The sequence below is a fragment of the Cydia splendana genome, chromosome 4 (genome assembly GCF_910591565.1).
Source record: "Cydia splendana chromosome 4, ilCydSple1.2, whole genome shotgun sequence".
Lineage (NCBI taxonomy): Eukaryota > Metazoa > Arthropoda > Insecta > Lepidoptera > Tortricidae > Cydia > Cydia splendana.
Window position 1 is genome coordinate 9,294,846 of NC_085963.1, and position 22,599 is coordinate 9,317,444.

Below are 22,599 nucleotides of genomic sequence, written 5' to 3' on the forward strand. Positions count from 1 at the left end.
AATAAATAGGCGTTTTATTGCCTTTCTTCCCGCCCCGCTGTTCGATACTCTACATCGGGTTAGGATTAAATAACATCGATGCTGTGAATGTTCATCAAGAAATTGAGACGATCACTTTGTTTTACGGAAACATAAATAGGTAACTTTCCCTTGTTCACTCAATGACCTCATTCCTAACGCCATTATTCTCGAAAACTCTCTGTGTCGGAAACGTAGATATTGGTTATATACACTCGCTCACTTTTTGCATAACTAAATGTGCATACGAGTTGTCTCGACGTACAGAAATTAGACAAACGGTATTCTAAACTTCATTTCGGTAACTACACTTAGCCAGGTAAATCAGTAAATCCTTCGTTTAAGCTTAGACAATCGACCATTCAGGCTGGTCGCGTGTCCTTCTCAGTTTACCTAATGGTGTCCACCAAGGCTAAGATATTATTCACCACTAGCCTGTTGTTCCCATTGCTTATAGGTATTGGAAAATTGAGGTGAAATATTTAACATACATTTAATTAATATATAGAGTACGTGGGTCAAACTCATTTCAGAAAAAAGTCGTTTCTACGCAAGTTGTTTCTAGGTTTCTACATCTTACGTGCATGTCAAGTTTCATGCTTTCTTCCGGTTATGACTGTATCATGAGATTCATGAGCTTACAAGCCGGATTAAAACATGGGTAGGCCAAAGTCAAACCTTTGCGGGCATGATCTGAAGCGATTGCTGTCTTAAGAAAAAGTAGTCTTGGTCCCATCTTTTGTTCCTTGGTTACTTCAAAAGGCACACGGCAAATGATTGTATTGCCGTTGAGCTTTGTGGCCCTATACGACACTACCAATTACATATGAAATAGGCTGACTTCGCGAAAGCGCGCTCCACAAACGTTGGAGAGCAGCCAGCACCGTATCGGCACTACTCTTGCGAGCCTCGAGGTGTGTTCATTATCACACTGCCAAATATACTGCCTTTAGGGAAGTCATAGACTTATCGACTTGAAATCTACTTAAGACTAACAGATAACATGGTGTGTAATCATTGATATAGAATAAGAACTGGATACCCAATCAGCCGCAAAAAATGGCCCCGCAAAAGTAACGTTAAAACAGATCACGCGTTACTTTTTCGTTTAGTCTTGTATGGACCGCTCAAATGTGAAGTTGTCAACAATGTCGTAAAAATATGCAAAAATAACAATGATAAAACAAGGAAAAAGCATGGAATGTATTTCTTTCGGTTAGTGCTTTGGATAGCATTACATAATTTATGTAATCTGGTGGTAATTTCATGGTTTTGAATAAATTATTTTGTTAGTACCAAAGAAGGGATGTGAAGGAACAAAAATCTAATGAGTCGATGTGAGATTAATACTTTTTTATTTTTATATGGAATTCGTAACATATAATTCTATAGCATTCTATTCCACCCTTGACAAAGCTCTACAACTAAGTCACAAAAATATTATCATAATAGGCGATTTCAATGCCAAAATAGGGAATCCTGAAAAAAGTGAACAAATAATACTCGGTAAATATGGCTATGGAGACAGAAACCAAAGAGGCGAACGCCTAATTCAATTTGCCCTCGAAAATAAAATGTCATTAATGAATACTTTTTTTAAGAAAAAATCTAACCAAAAATGGACGTGGAGATCACCAGATGGCGTTACTAAAAACGAAATAGATTTTATACTTTCGAACTTTCCCAGACAATTTACAGACGTACATGTTATAAACAGAATATCTTTCCCATCAGATCACCGTCTAGTTAGAGCCGAAATACGTGTTATAAAAATGAAAAAAAGCAGAAGATCGTACTGTAACTCTACACACTATTTCAACAACGAAGAATACAAAAAATCATTCTTGAAGAAATTACAAGCAGGAAATAATTGTTTACCACTAAACAAAGAAACCCCTGTCCAAGTGTTTTATGACAATCTTGAGAACTATATTAAAAACGCTCTACATAACAACAACTATGAAAAATCAGAAAAATCAATTATAACCAACCATACGAAAGAACTTATTAAGAAACGACATGAACTACAAAACATTAAACCTAAATCACCGGAAATAAGACGAGAGCTTTCCAAGCTTTACAAAGCTACAAGCAAAAGCATTAGATCAGACTATCAGCGACATAGAAAAACGGTAATAGAGAAACACATAAGAAGTAAAGGAAGTATAAAACGCGCGTATAAAGAGCTGTCTACTCATAAAACTTGGATACCAAATCTCAAAAGCAACTCAAAAACAGTTATATCCAGAACAGGTATTATCAATACTGCCACGGATTTCTATAAAAAACTTTATGACGATAAATCTAATAGAAGCGCTACCCAAGACAATTCTCCGATTACCATAGAAAGCGACATCGAAGACTGGTCGGAGACCGAACTCATTAAGTTAATAAAAAATATAAAAACTGAAAAGAGCGCGGGCCCGGACGGCATCCCAAACGACGCCATTAAAATAGGCGTCGATTACCTCGCTCGTCCAATCGCTCACCTATTTAACCTCGTCAAGACCTCAGGCACCGTACCAAGACAATGGACTGAATCGAGCATAACCCTGCTCTACAAAAAAGGCAATCCTGACGACATTAGCAACTACAGACCGATCAGTTTACTGCCGTCACTGTATAAACTTTTTTCTTCGAGCATATGCTATAGAATCAATGCACAGATAGATAGGAACCAGCCGATAGAGCAAGCGGGCTTTCGGAAAGGCTTTTCAACTAACGATCATATACAGGTGGTAGAGCAAGTCATCGAGAAATATAGGGAATTTAAAAGGCCTCTATATCTTGCATTCATTGATTACAAAAAAGCCTTTGATACAATCACACATAATAACATCTGGAAAGCTTTGCAGCTGAACAACGTCCACCCTATCTACATTAAAATCTTACAAAATGTATATTCGAGAAGCACAAGTCGAGTGAAACTAGACAGGGCTGGCCCAGCAATAAATATTAGAAGAGGAGTGAAACAAGGAGACCCAATTTCGCCCAAGCTTTTTATTGCTGTGCTCGAACTAGCCTTCAATCAGCTGAATTGGGACCGACATGGCATATTTGTCAACCACCGGCGCTTGACACACCTCCGCTTTGCAGACGATATTATTTTATTTGCAGAATCAAGTCGCAAATTGGAGTACATGATCAACGACCTAAACAAAGCAAGCCAAAATATAGGACTAGAGATGAACTTTGACAAGACCAAAGTTATGACAAACAGTTTAAAAACGCCCATCAAAGTCTGTCAAATTAACATAGAACATGTAGACTCATATATTTACCTTGGCAAAATGATATCTTTTGACCCAAACAGTGGCCCTGATGAAATCAAGCGTAGAATAAACTTATCGTGGAAAAAGTTCTGGGCACTGAAAGAAATCTTTAAAAGCGATATGCCTTTATCAATTAAGAAAAAAGTTATGGACAGCTGTATTTTACCCTGCCTCACTTATAGCTCGCAAACATGGCCACTGACTAATAATAGCAAGCAGGGCATACGTTCATGTCAATCAGCCATGGAAAGGTCAGTACTAAAAATCAGAAGAATAGACAAAGTACGCAACGTGATAATTAAGGAAAAAACCAAATTCATAGACTTTTTAGTACAGGCACTAAAGCTAAAATGGAGATGGGCAGGCCATCTGGCAAGACTGCAGGATGGTCGTTGGACGAAAGCAGCTACGGTGTGGCTCGGACCCACAGGAAAGCGCGGCAGAGGCAAGCCGCGCACGCGCTGGTCAGACGACCTTACGGCGGTCGCTGGCCCAAACTGGATAGCGACAGCTTCAGACAGAGAGCTCTGGAAAACCTTGGAGGAGGCCTATACCCTATAAAAAAGGGGTTCTCATTCATTCTTTTTATCTTTATTTATTTTGTAAATTATCATATTATTTGTGTAACGATGTTGAGAAATTAAAGGCTTTTTTATTTTATTTATTTTTATTTTAACATATAATATTATGTTTAAATTCAAGATTTCCAAGAAAACCTATGCGACGTGCAGAGTGGACTGCTATTATAGCAAGAGATAGGGGTGATGCAGTTTTAAACAAAGGCAAAACGGCACTTGTGTGTTCAGCCCATTTCCTTGTTTCCGACATATACACGACCAATAAGGTCATCGACTAACTGTAAATGCTAAACCTGTCTGAACACAGTGACAACCACAGGATATTTTGATAAAGACCATAACCAATCAGTACCAGTAGCGACCTAAATGTCCCCGTGCACTATATTGCAAAGAACTAAAGCGCGAAGAGTATTATGTAGATCTAAAATACACAGTTATTTAATAAGTTGAATTTATTTCAAGGAAAATAGTATTTAAAGACGAATGCTTACTTATTAAAAATAAATTTGTTTTATGATAACTTACAAGGGTTGTTACCATGAATTAATTTTATTTGAACTCCCGATCAAATTAAATTTGTTTCATTTATTACTTTGATTTTTCTGTACAGTAATACCTATTAAAATGTACCAAAGGGACTCTATTCGTTCATTATTCTCGTTTGACGTTGTTTGACGTAAATACAATGGTGACGTTACGTTTAGTGCCATCGGACTTAAAAGTTTTAACAGTGTTGGTACTAATGTTTACAAATTTGACACTTAATGCTTACGACAGTAAGTTCTTTTCCGTACAAAATATTTATCTTGACTCAAAATTTACGTAAGCGTTTTTATCATCAATGCAAATTTTCCGCTAATGTCATTCTGACCCACATTTTGTTGACGTTTTTGTTCCGCTCTGTGTGTCTATTTCTAATATTAAGTCAGTGTGTGTAATGTTAAATAAAACAACCATACACTTGCCATAATGCCATTGTATATAAATGTCATTACATGTTTTAATGTATTTTTTTTTATACTTTGTTTTTGTTAAATTATATTTTAATATAACGTAATACTTTAAGCAATCAAAATAATGAATACGGGGTCGCAGTTTTAACCTAACCTAACTCACGTTTTGCTGGACATTCGTTTGTGTGGGGTGGCAGTTTTAACCTTACTATATGTATAATATGTATTGAGGCCTAGAAATAATTATGTCATTACACTAAGTTAGAACAAATATTGTAGTTATAATTAAGGCAATGTTTATTATATAGATGAAAGCTCAGCCGACCAATAACAAGCGCACTCTATGCTCTACATTTGGCATAGTTGTTACAGTTCTGAGATCACGTTATCCTGCTTCGCCCAAGAACTCGAACACCCACGCTCGCATAACCAATGAAAATACGGGACCAACAATTTGAATCTGAACACAATCGATCGGTATTCGGTATCGCGCTGTGTAACGACACGTGTCGAATGTCATGTTTTTTGTTATTATGCGTTGTCGTGTGTGCTTTTTCTTCCGGCTTTCAAACAATTTCGCATAGTCGATTAGTTTAATACCTCCCTAAGTCATCGCTAATACTCTAGATAGATGTCATGTATGTACCAAGTGGGTCATTTTCTGAACGCGATTTTTTTTTGTGTCCGAGATGAAAATCGGAAGGTAGCATAAGATAATACGTAAGTACCATTTATTTTTTCCATAAAGAACTCGCACTTCCACACCGCGGTCAACATGAATTCACTGATTAATTTGTTTTTAGGGTACACTTAAAAATATTTAAAGCCTCATATTACTACTTCCGTGCCCTGTCCGGAATCTGTTTTTGAGTATAATGAAAATTCCTACTAAAAACTGTACATTAGTATCACTTGTTGAATATTATATACTTAAATTTAACTTAAGATGATATTTACTATCACTAAGCATATAAAACATTAACTTCTTTGTGGTAAATAACTCGTGATCGATGATTAATTAAATTATGTCCGAGCTCGAGAGTATTTTTTTGTTGAAAATTTTCAAAGCCAATCAACATCCCACTTCCCTTTTCTTGTTCTGTCATGTGTCTTCTAACAGATAATATCTTAGGTACGATTTTGACAAGCCACTGAAGATTCTAGAAATTTACGACAGAACAATGAAAACGGGTAGGGCGACAATTTTTATCTAAGTTCCATGGCCACAATAATAATTTCTGTGGCCACAATAATGTATATAATTTTAACATCTTTTCGTTAACGAGCACTAGTGTGACATAGCCCATTTTTATCTTAATATTGAGGATAGCATAGAATTTCTGTAATATGCGAATTAGATTTTTGACGATTTTATTTCTTATGAAATCTAATTCCCATGCCTCGTTTTCTAGGCACGGTAATTAGAAATTATCATTTATTTTAATTATTAAACGCTATTACTATGGACGGTATATGTCTTTTAGCGTTATTTAGGTCATATATCGTGGAACAATTACAAGTGGGCCATATATTATGCGAATTTTAATGAATACATAGTAAATATCGCTTTTTTATTAGTTCGCTGCGAATCCACGAATTCTATCGTTAAAGCTTACCATTCTAATACTCAGACTCATTAAAAACCAAAACAATCTATGTTATTCATAAATATTAGTAATATACTACTTTTAAACAAACCTACATAAAGGCTGTCCAAGTGTTCATACGATATTCCATTATATAAAATTGAAATCAACTACGACGATGTTTCTTAAAGTCAGATGAAGGCTATTAATCATTAATAATAATCAAACTAAAAAAAATACATTTATTCTTATTTATGTAATTCAGAAAGATCCTTAACTTCATTAGTTAAGTTTTTGAATCTTATCGTTTTATTTGTATGATGTTTTAAAACCATGCAATAGATCTCAAATATGAAATAGGTCATTAATAATCCTAAAAGTTTATTATTTTACTTTTGATTAATAAAAAACATAGTTTAAATACGAATAATTCTTAGAAAACTAATTCCCGTGCCAGCAAAATCCAATTCCCATGGACAGAAAAATTCCCGTGCCCGGATCAAATTTTCAAACTGAAATATCTTTCAAAATTACGTGAATATGTGTACCCTGAAAGTAATATTGGCTTTATTTTATTTTTCTACGAATTATCACATCACATTTTGTTATATCATATCAATATTTCAAAATTCCATGGAAATTTGATAAAAATGCTCGTTTGGTGAAATTGACCCATGTACGAATTACATGCCAAACACAAACCAGCGCCAAATAGCCAGACTTTGTAACGATTGGGCAATACTTAATTTGACAATTTTAATTACATAATAACTATTAAACACTAAGCAAGCGGTACCTAAACTTAACGTTTTAAAGTATGCCTATTTTAAGCTAAGTGGCTATTCTCTTATCTCTATTCGCAGGCGGCTCTTCATGCTGAATTTCACTTCGCTCTTTAAAACTTTTATACTCAAAACGCAGTAGGCTTTATGCCACCCCGCAAACAAAGTACAAATTAAATTTATCGCTGCATAAAATTACTGGATTACCTTTAAAGAACATGAAGCGGCATAGTCGTGCGAAATCTGCTGTGTTGCTATTCGCAAACACTGTGCCAGTAAGTCGAATACTCATGCCAATCATTAGAGTTGCGCTCTCTGATTACCCACAGTGGTTACAGATCCCAAGCTCACGGTTACACTAGTTACACTGATCGTTCAACTCCCTCATCCTCGACGCAGGCAATGGAAACCAATCTGCTCCCGCTCGGCCCGCTCATTACATATTCCGTTTCGGCGAGCGAATATTTCGACAACAAACATTATGGTAATTTCGCCGCATAACCATCCATTTTACACCTGTTTAGGTAAATACGCTGCCTAAGCTTCCGAGACGATTTTGGTTACAAACTACCTATACCTAGCTAAATTCATTTTGAAGAGCACATTTACTTAAAGTGGATCTTGAAAATAAATTACATTGGAACGCGCCTGCGAAGATCCAAAAGGACTGTGTAATTAGAATCTCATAATAATTACGATGTCAAGCATCGACATCTTCATAATATAGAAATTATATTTGATACCGGAGAAATTAACATGAAACGAAAGCCCTCCATTTTCCTTATGTACCTATATAATAAAATATAGTAATATGGGGAGTATTGCACCATGTGTCGTATAACGTTGCTTTTATAACTAAGATCAAAGACATCTATCCAAATTGCTATGCATAATTTAAATGGCAAGATGATTCATATGTAACTAAGTGATTAGTACCTATACGGCTGTTTATCTTTGATTGATTACCTGTGACAACTTTGAAGTGACAAGACAAAGCAGACGTGATTTAAACACAGTTTGAAAACGCCCTTGCCCTTATCCTTACGTTAGAATTGAACCAAGAAAAGTCTGCAACGATTTTGATAGCACACGCAATGCAATTGTTATTTTAAACATCAAACTTCTACGACATTATGACGTATAAATAACACTTGCACTGCAAAATCGTTGCAGACTTATCTTGGTCTAACTCTAGCTAAGTCACGTTAAATGTAGCGATCGAGTGTTTTTAAAACAGTATGATGGTTAATACGGAGTAATTCAGGAGACGTGAGGTATCTTTTTGTATCACATGAAGTTACGGAACCATATTTATGCATGATCCGACACTCTGTGGCCGGTTTTCAACACTATGAAAACAAAAAGTGTTAAATGTTACGACACTCTACCTACAATGAGAAAACTTTTAGCAAATACCGATACTAGGTATATACATATTTGCTTTATAGTAAGTATCAAATTGAATGTCACCAGAGTCTGGCTACTTTTATAATTAATTATAATATCCTAGTCATATAGTCGCTTAATTATGACAACAATTAAAGAGGTTTCATTTTTTTTTTTATTTAATTAGTTGTTGTAGGCTGACCGTAATTGTAGAGAATAACTCTTACTTAACAAAAAGTTAAAAAACGGAAAAATGTGTGGTTGTTTCACTTAAATACGATGGTATACGATACATACATTTATTCAGGGTGTGTAAGGTTGACCTAACCTTACACAACCTTACATCTCATGAACCATCCTGTAGGTATGTGTGAAAACAAGTACCTATCACAACTTTAAATAAACAGTGATCCATGTATTTCTAAAGCAGACTCGTACCGTACATCCCTTAAGACAATACTGGAATCCGGCGACATACGTAATATAACTAACGAGATGCTACAATCTGACGCGGGCCAATTAGAGGCTACACGACTATCTCAAACACGACGAATTAATGTTCCCGGCATAAAACAGCCGACGGCGACAACTGCCCTCTTGCGGGAACTTTCTTAACGAGTTCGCTGCGAATTTCAAATGGTAAGAATAAAAATTCGGCAGGCTTTTGCACTGAGAAATGGAGTTGAAAATTATACATACACATAACTGGATTTGTGTAATGGGTGTATTATCTCGGATAGTTGATGATTAAAGGGAATATTTCAACAAGACAAACGAAAAAAATATATAAAGGGCGACGGCGGCAAAGCTTCGCACAGTGTATTAAAAACCCTCATTTTGTCTCATACAGTTTTTATTTGAAAATACCTAGTTTTAGTCGTTCTGGGATTACACGCATTTAGGGTCCTAATGTAAATATCAAAACGATTTCCAGATTGCTGGAAATTAATTCCTCAAAACGCTATTTTTGGATCTTTTGACGACCGGTCTGGCCTAGTGGGTAGTGTCCCAGCCTGTGAAGCCGGTGGTACTGGGTTCGAATCCCAGTAAAGGCATTTATTTGTGTGATGGACTCCTATACTCCTATATTTAAAGAGAGAATTATTAATTTCAAATGTGCTGACAGTTGTCCACGGTGAATTACCTATATATATACCTACAGGTAGGATAAGGGCCAAGGGGCCAACGGGTAAACCCGTGACAAGGAAATTGCATCATACGACACAATCTCGGGAACTGCAAACCTCATCAACGTTCTCAGAAATCCTGCAAACTGTGTAATCTCATTGACAAAATGGATATATTTGTACCGGGAACTACAATGGAGACACAAAATTAATTTTTAATTAAATTTACTTAACCTTTTGGACGTCAATGACCGATATTTCCGCACCGCAGGTTCAACGCCAAAGACTGATTAATCGGTCACAGCAACATAGACCTACGTGCATATGCATAAAGTTCAATTTCAGTTTTGACACTTCGGTGACGTGGCGTCCGCGTGACAGCTTTTGTGTTTGACACGGCGTCGAAAAGGTTAATGATATCCATATTGAGATACCAACTGGTTTTGTAATGGGAAAAGATTAGGTATCTAATTTATTTTAATAATTTGTAATTGTTAGTGCATATTAACGTAGACAAATACAAACGATACAAAGAACTAATGACAGATAACTGAGATAACATATCAAGCGCAACAAAACAATTACATGCATATTATGCATAAACTTTACATTTCGAGGGTACTATACAGTATTAGGTATTTCATAATATTAATTTTTATTCCCAGACTATTTTTCAATACAGGTAAATTAAATTACTTAAGTCAATTTCAATACTAGAATTAGGTAAAGGTTACCGACCCCAAATCATCAATGGCCACTGCATCCCTGACGGATGATTGTTGCAACGCTGTGTCCAGCGGTTGAGACGGCCAATGCATTTCCGCCTATGGCTATACAAGCCTATCGCTGCACGGCACTTCTTGCCGCATAACTCGCAAGGTCGAAGGTAAAGGTTACCGACCCCAAATAAAGAATAAAATATTAATTGATTATTTTTTTTACTTAGTTTAGGTCGTAACATATCAAGCCGCCCAGAGGCCTATAAAAAGGACTCTCATTTCATTTTATTTTGACAAAGTATCATTGCAGTAATGCAGTTGTCTTCGCAAGTTTTGATGTGTGGGGCTGTGGGTGGCTCGAGGTTATTTACTACTCGACTTCCACTAGAGACGTAGGGCAAAGACATGTGTACGGACACAGCCGTGACGTATACTGTACACCATGTAGGTACCACAGATCGAATATACTAGACAGCTTGTAAACTATTCCTGGCGAGACAAAAGTCGTATCTATTGTTAATAGACGCTATTGTTAAATAGCGTCGTTGAAAGAGAAGGAATAATGTTTGACTGCTTGGATAATCTTCTTTTTGCCTTATAAATTGATATTATCTAATTATATTTTAAATTTAATTGTAGAACTTTACAACGACTTTTGATCAAGGTGCATGGTGTGGTGAATTTACCATGTCTGTACACGTGTCGTATTAGCTTGCAATAGTTGCAATACAGTAATGTTCGTTCACATTTTCCAACCCGAAGGTACTTACAACAACATCGCTCTCTTACGGAAGTGAAGTAAAAAGACCATCATTAATCTGTCACTTAAAATAATCTGTTGTGCGTTAACCCTTTACCGCATGGATTTTTTATTCTCCCCGAATTAAATATATGTTATAAAACACTATAAATGCAACATAAAAAAAATTGTGAAAAAAATCTATATTGGACCCAATTAAAAATAATAGTAAATAACAATTTGTTCCAAATTTGTTCTAATATTCACAAAAGTGTTTATTTAATGATATCTCGCTTTCCGCACTTATTCCTCTTTAGATAAATCCTACCTCTATGGTGAGTACACAGTAGGTAGTGTAGGTACACACTCATGATCTGCGGAGTGACAAGCACTCATTGCGGAGCCCTGGGGCGCGCCCTCGGCGCCCTATTGTTGACTTACACGTGATATACGAACTAGCTGAGAATGCTACAAACGTGTGCACTGTGCATTAATGGTACCGTGGGCTTTAAAGTAGGCCTACCTATCTATATACTACCTACTCGTGTAAGGCTTTTATTACGACTTCCTCGTTTGATTGTTTCTGTTGTAAATGTTTGTTGGTACCTAATCTTGCATCAGCTAAACGTACGAAATGCAAAGACACCAGAAAATTAGTGTCAATTTTCTTAAAAATATACACTAAAGTCTACTAGCATTGCTGTCGGAAAGATAAATAACTACTTAGCTTTCGCAAAATTCGCTTTACATGTACAGTTAGGAAAATAAGCAACATTGCAAGAGGTTGTTTATACTTACTGTGATCCGAATAATATGTATGACAAGTGACAAATCGCTGGCCCAATAAGAGTTTATTATATACGGTTGTATATTAAATTTTCAAGATAGTTGAAATTCGACTTAAGGTCACTATAACAATATTCAAATTTTACTTCGATTAAATGGAAACATAGAACCCTGTAATATTTGCTCAGCCAAATATTCTAAAATATAAGAATAAAAGCTTTTTTTATTTGGAATCTGAGTACCTAGCTTATTATATTTAGTCCTATTCCTGCGTAATCTTTTGATCTATATGGATGCCTCCTAGTACTCTCATTTATTACATACATATACATATATATTTCATACATGTTAACAAGTGGGAGATGAATTTTATCACATCAATGACTTACACTCTCATAAATCTCCAGCCAGGTATTATATGAAATACCTTGATCTCTAGATTTATTAAGAGGGCAGCAAACCCTCTCATCGGGTTGTAACTTCGACCCGGAAAACTTCCACGGATCAAGTAATCCTTTTTATATTGTATTTACTTTGTCTATTTAGCACATTTAGCCTTTAGAAGGCTCAGCGTAGGTACCCTTATAGCGTTATTGTTAGTGTAGTGGGTATTAAGGTACCTGCATGTATTTGTAGAACATATTCGTCCACAAATTTAAACATAAGTAATGTCGTCAGTAAATAAGCGTACTTACATAACACCAGACCATTAAAGGTATTCGTAACCAATTAATGTAAATTACACGTGCGGTGCCAGCCCTTTTAAATCCGTAATCATTTTAAGAAGGCAGTCGAGATTATGCCAGCTGGAATGTTGATGTTCAAATTAAAACCGTAAAATATTAGCTGCCTCGTATTATTAATTCACAAAGAAATAACACATGTATATAGGTACCTAATAATAAGACACGTTTATTTAGAACAAAGCTCTACTCTCTTACTTATAAGAACAAAATACGTTCGCAGCCCTAGTATTCTCATGTTAACAGTAAATCTCATCGCGATTAAACGCCAAGGCCGCAAAAACAAACATCGAGAAGAAATGTGTGGAAGTATCGGTCAGTTTTCCGTCGCTTGGCGCGCGCAAAAATACCTGCGTCACGTTAACTGCTGCCATAAATCTAGTCCACTTCCGAGGAGATTTCTTTTCGGGACGCCTGCGCCGGGGACCCGGGGACTTCGCCAAATTATTAATAGTACCTATTGTCCTTGTTTACAAACTTTCTTTAGCAGCTTCTCTTCGTCAGCACTTAGACGATTGGGTAACCATTTCGTGAGCAAACGAGAAATTAAGTCGCTCGAGACTATGACTGTTACAACAAACTTTATTCGTCAATTACTGGCCACTGTTTAGTAACAGGCCAGGCCACTAGAAATTAATTATATTCACCTATAACAGGATTAATTTTAGTATAAGGTGGCTAGTTATTGAAGGGTGGCCAGTTATTGATACCTTATAGTAAATTGAATTATGTTTATAGGTTAGTTTAGGGTGGCCAGTTATTAGCCGTTGACCAGTAATTGACAATTTACCCTACTTCTATAAAAGTCAAGGTAAACAAACTGGTAATTTTGATCGTTTTGCTCGCATATGTTTTTGCAACCATGTTAGGTATAAAACGTATCTCACGCAAGCGTACAGGATTCGGAAAATGAATTAGATTTCTACTAGACTTCAACAAGTTAATACGATACGGATAATTTAAAGATATTTGTAAGATAGATATGTCAAATTTGACGTTTCCGCGATTCTGGAGGTCCTCTTGAACGATTTCGACAAGTTATGACTTAGATATCCAAGTCACATCTAGTCGATATCTAATGTAGATCTAGTTGATCTCTAAATCGTGTCAACATCATGTGATTATCTCGAAATCCGAATAGGCCTGTTAGCCGATTGCAGTTTGTAACTGAAACCGATTCACTTAAAATTTCGTAAAAAGGCAGTTCTTTATCTAAGCGTGTTGAGGGGTAGTGGTAGTGGTAGAAGGTAGGGGTAGTGAAGCGTGATATTTTTTTTAATGGGATCTATGTTTTTGCTGCACAATGTTCATATAGAACTAAAACAACCAATATAACGAACGAAGTCGTGGGCAACAGCTAGCTCAGTTATATAAAAACAACCTCATACTCCAAGATACAAATCGGATTACTTGCATCAACGGGGCGCGCCGCCACCTGGCCAAACGGGCTGACCTTGTTTACTTTTATATTTTTGCTTTCCAGCCAATCCCTGTAATAGCCCAATATTATGCAAAATACCTGCGAGGGTTTAATATTTAATTGTGCCCCGAGCGCGCGCTAAGGAAAATTCCTGAAAAATAAAAAAATCTTGAACGTAAGATTTCTATTCCCGTTTTAATTTGGACGGCATTTATTTGGATCGTCGCTTATTTTATAACGCAAAAACGGAAATTATATTTTCTCCTCACTCTTATTTGCAGAAAGAGGTTCGGTAGTCTAGTTGAATCCTCATTAACATTATAGATAATTAATCCCATAAAAAGGGAACGGGTCTGGCAATCAGTTATATTTTCGAAATGTTAAAAGGATTCTTAGAATTGCAGTTAAATACCTATTTATAATAATATCAATATTTATGTACCTATATCTCGTATTTAAATTATCTATTTAGCCGATGTAGTCTGATCCGTTTTTATAATTGGCAATTCCTTGTGCCTTAGTTGCATTGTACCTTAATTTCGTTATACCCATTTACCAATATTTCTAGAAATCAAAACGAAATGATCGAATCTCAGAATGCTTATTTTTTCACGTAACACCATGTTTTCAAATTACCTAAAATTCAAATCTATGTTATGTCACAATATCTGAAACTCAGTTAAATTATAATTATTATTACGACAAAAGTTATAAAATGCACATAACGGGATTAGGTACATATATAAGTTTACAAACTCTTTACGCTACTAATTAGAATCCAAAATACGTTTAATTTCTACAGAAACGGGAGTGTGGAATGGAAACAAAGTTAAAAAAACCAAAGAGCGCAGCTTAACTGCAAACAACAAACTTAAATGAATAGCCGCCCAACAGCTTACCACTTTAACACCTCCCTGTGTGCAGAAACGAGATTTTGCAGCTTCGAGCAGTAGTAAGTGTATACCTTCCAAGTTAATAACTAGATACTTATCCAGATAAAATTATTCCTCACTTCAAAAAAAATACTTCAGGAAAAGCTTGCTTAAATATTATTTAACTAGGCGCTTCAAAGACGGTTTCGAACTGTGCTTTACTCGTAAGTCACCTTCAGCAAGTTTCTGATTTCCAAGTCTTTTAGTTCTTACAAAGTTACTGAATACATGCATACATAATGCCAATATTTTCCTTCTTAACAAAGTAAATAGTATTTTAAAACTGAGCGACGTCTTCAGAATTGTTCAAATAGTAGCCTGTTCACTGTTCAAATGTTTGTTTTCAAAGGCCGTCCTCTGTCCCAGGAACCATGTGCAATCTAATTAGAAAATTACGTCGTTGGACGAGGACTAATGAAATTACTCTTATATATGGAGGGTACGAGGACCCGTTAAGGCACCTTCTAAAGGAGATTACGTGGCTAACCTCGCATAGATCTTACTGCAAAATAGTATTCGTGCAAGTTTCTCGCTATTTTCAACATTCCCCGGCCCACGCTTTCACGTAAAAAAAATAAATCCGCAACGTAGAAAAACTGTTTTCATCACACTTTAGCTAAGCCATAAAAATGCAGCATCTAATAAAAGCAAGCAGAATATGATTATGTACTGACATACTTTAGTGAATGACTATATTTAGTTAATGTAATTTGTAATTTGGTCAGAAGAGGCCAAAATATTTGAAGCATTTTTGAAATGTATCGACCTCGTATATCAAGATTCTATACCATTAATTATAGTCGTATCATCGAAAGCGTGGAATTGCATATGTAGTAGTATTGTTTGTTTACAGGCATTCTATATTTGAATTTTCTATTTTCTTGTACTATCAGCATACAACCACTACAAATGCAATTCCATCTTCTCGATAATTCAACTATACGTGTAAACATTTAACATTGATCATCATCATTCACTTAAGAGATATTCTCGTGTCGGTGGAGTATCTTCCAGCTTTCCCTATCTTGTACCAGCTCTTTGACTTTTTGATACAAATTTAAAAATCATCATCATGACATTCAGCATAGGTACCATTACCCATAGGTAGACGTTTCAAAAAAGGTTTTCGACGCTGATGAAAATAAGTCGTTTTTTAGAGTAGAGTACCTAAGTTCTTTTTTGGAATTAACCCAGTGCAGTAATTAATTGAAGCTCCAGATTATTTAATGGGAAAGTTCAAAATTTTCATATTTCACTTGATCGTCCTACGAAGATTTTTATCATCCTCCTAACATTGTACCGGCATTTTGCCACGGTTCACTTGGAGTGCCTGGGCTCCGCTCCGTTACCTAATGCCAAGAATTGACATAGACACTGGTTTTTACGGAAGCGACTGCCAAAGTGCCAACTGACCTTTCAACTCAAAGGGGAAACAAGGCCTTATTGGGACTCGTCAGGTTTTACCACGATGGGTAAGTATAAGTCAAATATGCCGAGCCGAGGTTCGACCCCCCAACCTTCGATATATTTAATAGTCGCACACTTTACAGCTAGGCTGCTTTGTCAATAAAAATGTCGAAATATCTCATTTGCATCTACAGTACGAGTAGATACTCGAAGAACTCTGGCCAGCGATAGGTACTCGATTATATAGATATATATAGATTATATAGATATATAATCGAGTACCTATCGCTGGCCAGAGTTTATTAATGTAATTATTGTTGCAATACCTACTCGAGGTATTATCATATAATTCTCGCTCCTACATTAGCACTAGTAATGAACGCATTCCCTAGACACATTACATTAGCACTAGACTAGGAGCCTGAGAAAGTCCCACGTGCCCTGTGAATGTGAAGGCTATTCGCTAACACTATTGTAAGGTATATTCCACTCTGAATTTCCAATTAAGAACGATATAGCTAAAATTGTTAACCAAGGACCAATAGAAATGAGAAGATTTTACGACTATATGTTTCGTTAATACACTATGGTTTTCATCACATTTGCAATGAAATAAACGTAGGTATTTTATGTACCTAAACGTAAGAATAATATATATATATTGTATATGAGAACTAAAAGCCGATTCGGCATACAACCATGATTGAAAATAGTATACATATAAAGATTTCAAATGTATACTCGTAGCTAAATATTTGATTAGTGTAATTTGTAGGTATTACTATTATAAATATTATACCGATTTTGTGCCATACTTTATAACGGTGACATGGTATCGTACGAAATTGAAACTCACATCAAAAAAAATGTACTAGAAATATACGGTAATTGTACGCTAATTAAAAAGAAATGTAAACATGATGAAAAATGAGATTAAGAATTTTTCATTTAAGAGATGAAGATGAACATGTGACAGATAAGGACAAATATTAACAGCATTTTAATTAAAAAAATTGTAGAAAGATATACGAATAATGTCATAACATATTACGAATATTTATGCAAACAAAGGCATACAGGTGGAACCCGAGTAGCAATTAGAAGGAGACTCGTTAGCTGAGCCAGTTTCACCCCCGCAGACGTGAACATATTTCCTACAAAACCATTTCGCTTCAATTTGTTTTGCAATCTGCTTAAGTCCCCCATGTCAAAATTAAAAATATTTCACGCACGCTCAAAATCTACAATCTTATATTTATGTTTATTAGGTATTGTTAAGTTAGTAAATACCAGTGTTGGGCATAATGCAATTAATTTGTAATTGCATTACGCATTAAATTACATTTAATGCAATTACTTGTAATGCATTACGCTCGTAATTGAATTAAATTTAATTTTAATTAAGTACCTGGTAATTTTTAATTGAACTTACATTAATTCGTAATTGCATTACGCAAAATTAAAACACAAACCCACAAACACGTATAGCATGCTATAAAAACAATGAAAATGTTTTACTAAGTGAGTGTAATTTGTAATGCATGAAGTAATGCATTACGAATTAAAATTACAAAATGTAATTTCTAATTGCATTGCGATTTACATTTTGTAATGCAGTGAAATTTTAATGCAATTAGAAATTACATTTCCGTAATTTCAATTCATAATTCAAATTACATTTTGTAATTGCAATTCATAATTCGTAATGCAATTACTTTTTGCCCAACACTGGTAAATACTCATTAACGACGTCGAGCAGCATTCTCTTTCAACGTTTCAAGTCGATTACTCGTTAGGACCTACAGTGCCGAAAATTAAAAGTATTTGTGTGCAATTTGACCTGAAATATGTAACCTTATTTTCTTCAAGTGCAATAAAAAAAACTTAGAGTTAAGAGGAATTCTGAACTTGCAAAGGCTTGTCGCAGTTAGGTTTTTGTTTTATTCGACTTTTATAAAATACATGTATAAAATATCAAAAGGTACATACTATGACATGATGATAAGGGATACCGTCTAAGTACCCGTTCGGCACATCGAGTAGACGGAACTCAATTAGCAACAATTATTCCAACAGCGGCGCGACGCTAACCCAAAAGTTTCCTCGACTATTTCGTAATTAATTTTGTTTCCAGCGACCTCCGCCGCGCTGGAGCTCACCGCAGTTTGACTTTACACGAGGTTTGGTCTTCCTTGTCCCCCATGTTGATCACTATCGGAACTACCACCTACACTATCGGAATATCATCCAGAGATTAAATATTTTCATTTTACAATGTTTTACTATTTATATCATTCGGTATATTCACAAACTTCAAACTAGACCTACTGAATTTCCAACATTTAAAAACAACTATTATGAAAAGTGTGATATCAAATGAAGCAATAGAAGAAACTTTCCAATGGTTTTCACGCTCGCGACTACATAGTGGTCCATAACGACCATATAAGGCCGATTGCTTTCTTAAACTTATCCCATTTGTACTCCCAGCCTCAAAGACTTGAAACTTCTTTATTGTGCCAAAGTTACGAATGAGAGCGGTTATTTCCATTTCTATCGGATTAGTAGGCCCAAACCAATAAATTATTATAGTACCATAGCATAGAGGGGATCCGTTATGAAACTCGGGTGATAAATGGCACCGCAACTATTACTTTCTGACGCTCCGGGGGCGTGATGCGTGCGGATAACAAACGGTTTTATAATAACAACCAATTTACATTTGCGTATCATTTAATCTCGCGCTATCAGGACATTTCGCTCACCGGGGATCCTGTTTATTGTCCAATTGCACGAAAAGCTTATATTACATAAAGGAGGATTCACATTAGATATATGGACGCGGCCATTTAAATTATGAACTTAGCACTTGCATATTGCAAACAACCCGAGAATTGGTGGGTGCGGTGTAAAGTCCCATATTAACATCGTGAGGAACCCATTTCCATTATCATCCCCAATTTCGTGTTCCAAAGGCACTTAAGCACTTAATGGATCTCGGCTCCCCATAATTTAGCGGGCCGCTGGATTGAATAAAACCGTAAATCTTAACATCAACCTAACGAAGGTATTTTAACGATGACTGATTTGCGTCAGATAATTTGGTATCTACTGTGTCTAGCCTAAGATTGCTATATACATACTCGTACCTTCAGTTATCGTTGTTCCTAACGAAACGAACATATACCTACAAGTAAATTTAAAATATATTCGTATAAAATGAATCAAAGAGAAAGATGAAGTAAATTTAGTATTGTAGACTTCATATACAGATTGGAAAAGAGAGGGCTATTGGAAAATTGTAGTTTTTTTTTATTGAATTGTAGGTACATACACGTTTTTCTGAAGGCAAAGGCCAAGAAAAAACTCACATGGAAACAAGATTGTATTATACGACTCCAACCAAAACCGCACTAGGTTAAAGTAGACTCGAAATCACGAAAACATTTCTAACTTTCATTTAATTTCAATTGTATATAATTGTATGACCCTGCACACCATCGCATTAAGTATAATTTTGGTATAAAATAGCCAGTGATATAGTCGAGGGATTTGAGAAGCAAAATTTTAAACAGAAGTATACTTTCAGAGTTATTAGATAAAACTTTAAAACCTGCGCGATCGCTAAATCTTCGCAAATTTCACGCAGCTTGCCATATATTTTATTCCTTTCTAATTTCCTGGCTTTCTCTTAACCACTTTTACATCTATAGACACTACCAATTTTCAGGGAAGCAGATGGTGTAAATTTTGGAAAATAATTACCATCTTCAAGCTTAAACGAACGAAACCCCTTAACACTTATCAGAATATTATCGGCCGGCAACTTAGTGACGTTTACTATCAAGTTAGTTAATGTCTCGTTATAGGTGAAGTTCTACTAGTATGTATCTAATGCGGTACGAACATTTAAGGCTAACCCTGTCAAAGGGGTTATATTGGGTTGCATACAAGTTTAAGTCATATCCTTGATGCGCATAACAACTTGTGTCATAATCATCATTGCGCATACAAATGAAAAGTCATATTATATTGTGTCATACATTTTTAGCCATAATATTTGATGACATACTCAGCAGTTGTCATATATTTTTTGTGCATATAGGTTTTGATTATAATGAATCAAATGTCATACCAACTAAAAGGATATTTATCGATACTTATAGTGTTTTTACGTATAACGTTTTGTAGCATAATAATTTTCAACCATAATGGTTTACATAAATAATTTAAGAAACTAATTTTAGCCTCTCTTAACAACTCCTCGAAAAAATCTTTTCCCTAATCTCCGTCTAAACACATAATTCGACGGAGCCCCGCTCACGCGGGGCTCCTATTTCTGCGTAGTTTGCCCTTCGGGCATCTAAAGAAACCTAACGAACCTAACCTACCTACTATGATTAGTTTCTTTTATAAAAGCGTTTCTCCTACTAGAGGGGGCTCCTCTCCTTCGATCTCCTCTTTTATACGGTCTTTGTGTGGTTATGATTATGACTAAAGTAATATTTGCTTCATAGGTTGCACACAACCATACATATTTATTATTCATGCTTTGTAACATTTATGAAAAAAACATATTATGACATGACCACTAAATATATGACTTAATTTTTTAAGTCTATATTAATGCACTGCAATACTTCGAACGAAAAGCAATTATTGATATCAAGCAGATGACTTAAAGTTTTATGCGAATTAAATTTATGACTATAAAAATTATGACATAACTCATTTATGACAAAAACCCAGTTATGCTCAGGAATAATTCTGACTAAAGATTTTTATAACTTACAATTTTATGCATAAAGTGTTATGACAATTAAAAATATGACAAAAGTTGTTATGCGACCAGAGGGAGTCCCCTGTCAAAGGTAGCGCGTAGGCACATTGAGTTATGTATCGCGGTTAACAAATGGTTTCAGTAGCCAAAAATGTAGTCTGCTAATGTGAGAAAGCAGACGACCCGCTCGGTGGCAGAATGCAGCAGTCCACAAATAAACCGGATCAATACCGTGCCGCGTCGACCTGAGCTGAGCCTCCCTGGTGGCTTGTTCTGTGTCCCTCAAATTATGTATCACGTACTCATACATTATACAATAATTAATCAATTTCTTCTCTTCTTGATTAGATAGATTTTGTCTCACAACTTTTATACAGGTTATTAGGTAGTTACTTAACTAATTTTATATAATTACTTACCTAAGTATTGTAATAACTTCTACCTACTTATAAGTATCATTTCATTAGATTTTTTTATTTTACTAAATTATTTACCTATATAGGTAAATATATATATTTCACTAACTTCTAACTAACTTCATCCATCCGTTTGTGTACAACAAAGTCAACACTAAAATCCTCATCAAAAAATTGACGGTTAGGGAAGTTCAGAAAAAAATATCTTCATGGCTCAGCTCCTTTTCCTACGAGGACATAGAAGAACTTCTAAAAGTTGATAAATAACCATTTTTTCTTTTCTTTTCACATACACACACACATACATTTATATATACACACACACACACACAAACACACCTTCACTAGCAACAATTAACTTGATTGAGTCGCACGCTGATGGATAAGTTTAAATTTTATCTAGGTTAATTTTAGTTTTATTATAATTTAAGATAGTTTTACAATTATTTGTTTCTTAATTGATTTATTGTAAAAATGTAAAAGTAATTTCTGTTAGTAATTATTTCCTCTTCCTTGGCTTTAAGTTTCAATTGTATAAACTCACTTAAGTCTGGGTTACCTACGAGACAGGTAGGAACCAGAGCAACCTGATATAATATATTTCTTAGCTGAGGTACCTACACTTTGTCAAATTGTACATAATTAGGATAATCTTAACACCCCTGAATTTTTTTTGTGTATTACCTACATATATTTTTTTTTTTTTTCAATTATCTATACCGGCACTTAAAACGTTAGATATAATCTCATAATTTTAAATACAAGTTTTGGAAATAAGTAATACGTCGGAGCTATAGGCAATTTAAATGCCAATGAGGCGATGACACACCGACCGAGGCAGGTAGATTTCACGTCAAACATGCAAATCCAAATACATTCTAGATACCCTTTGGGAAATACAAACTCTAATACTCCTGAGCAACAACATTGTTCAACGTGTTGCCATGTAAATCCT

General features: G+C 35.3%; 1 long non-coding RNA gene across 1 annotated transcript; it reads left to right on the forward strand.

The window, feature by feature from the left end:
* The first annotated feature begins 20,390 nt into the window (after positions 1 to 20,390).
* Positions 20,391 to 21,308, forward strand: LOC134789849 (uncharacterized). Its single transcript, XR_010144127.1, has 2 exons — positions 20,391 to 20,553; positions 21,119 to 21,308. It is a non-coding gene; the product is annotated as an uncharacterized LOC134789849 (long non-coding RNA).
* The last annotated feature ends 1,291 nt before the right edge of the window (positions 21,309 to 22,599 follow it).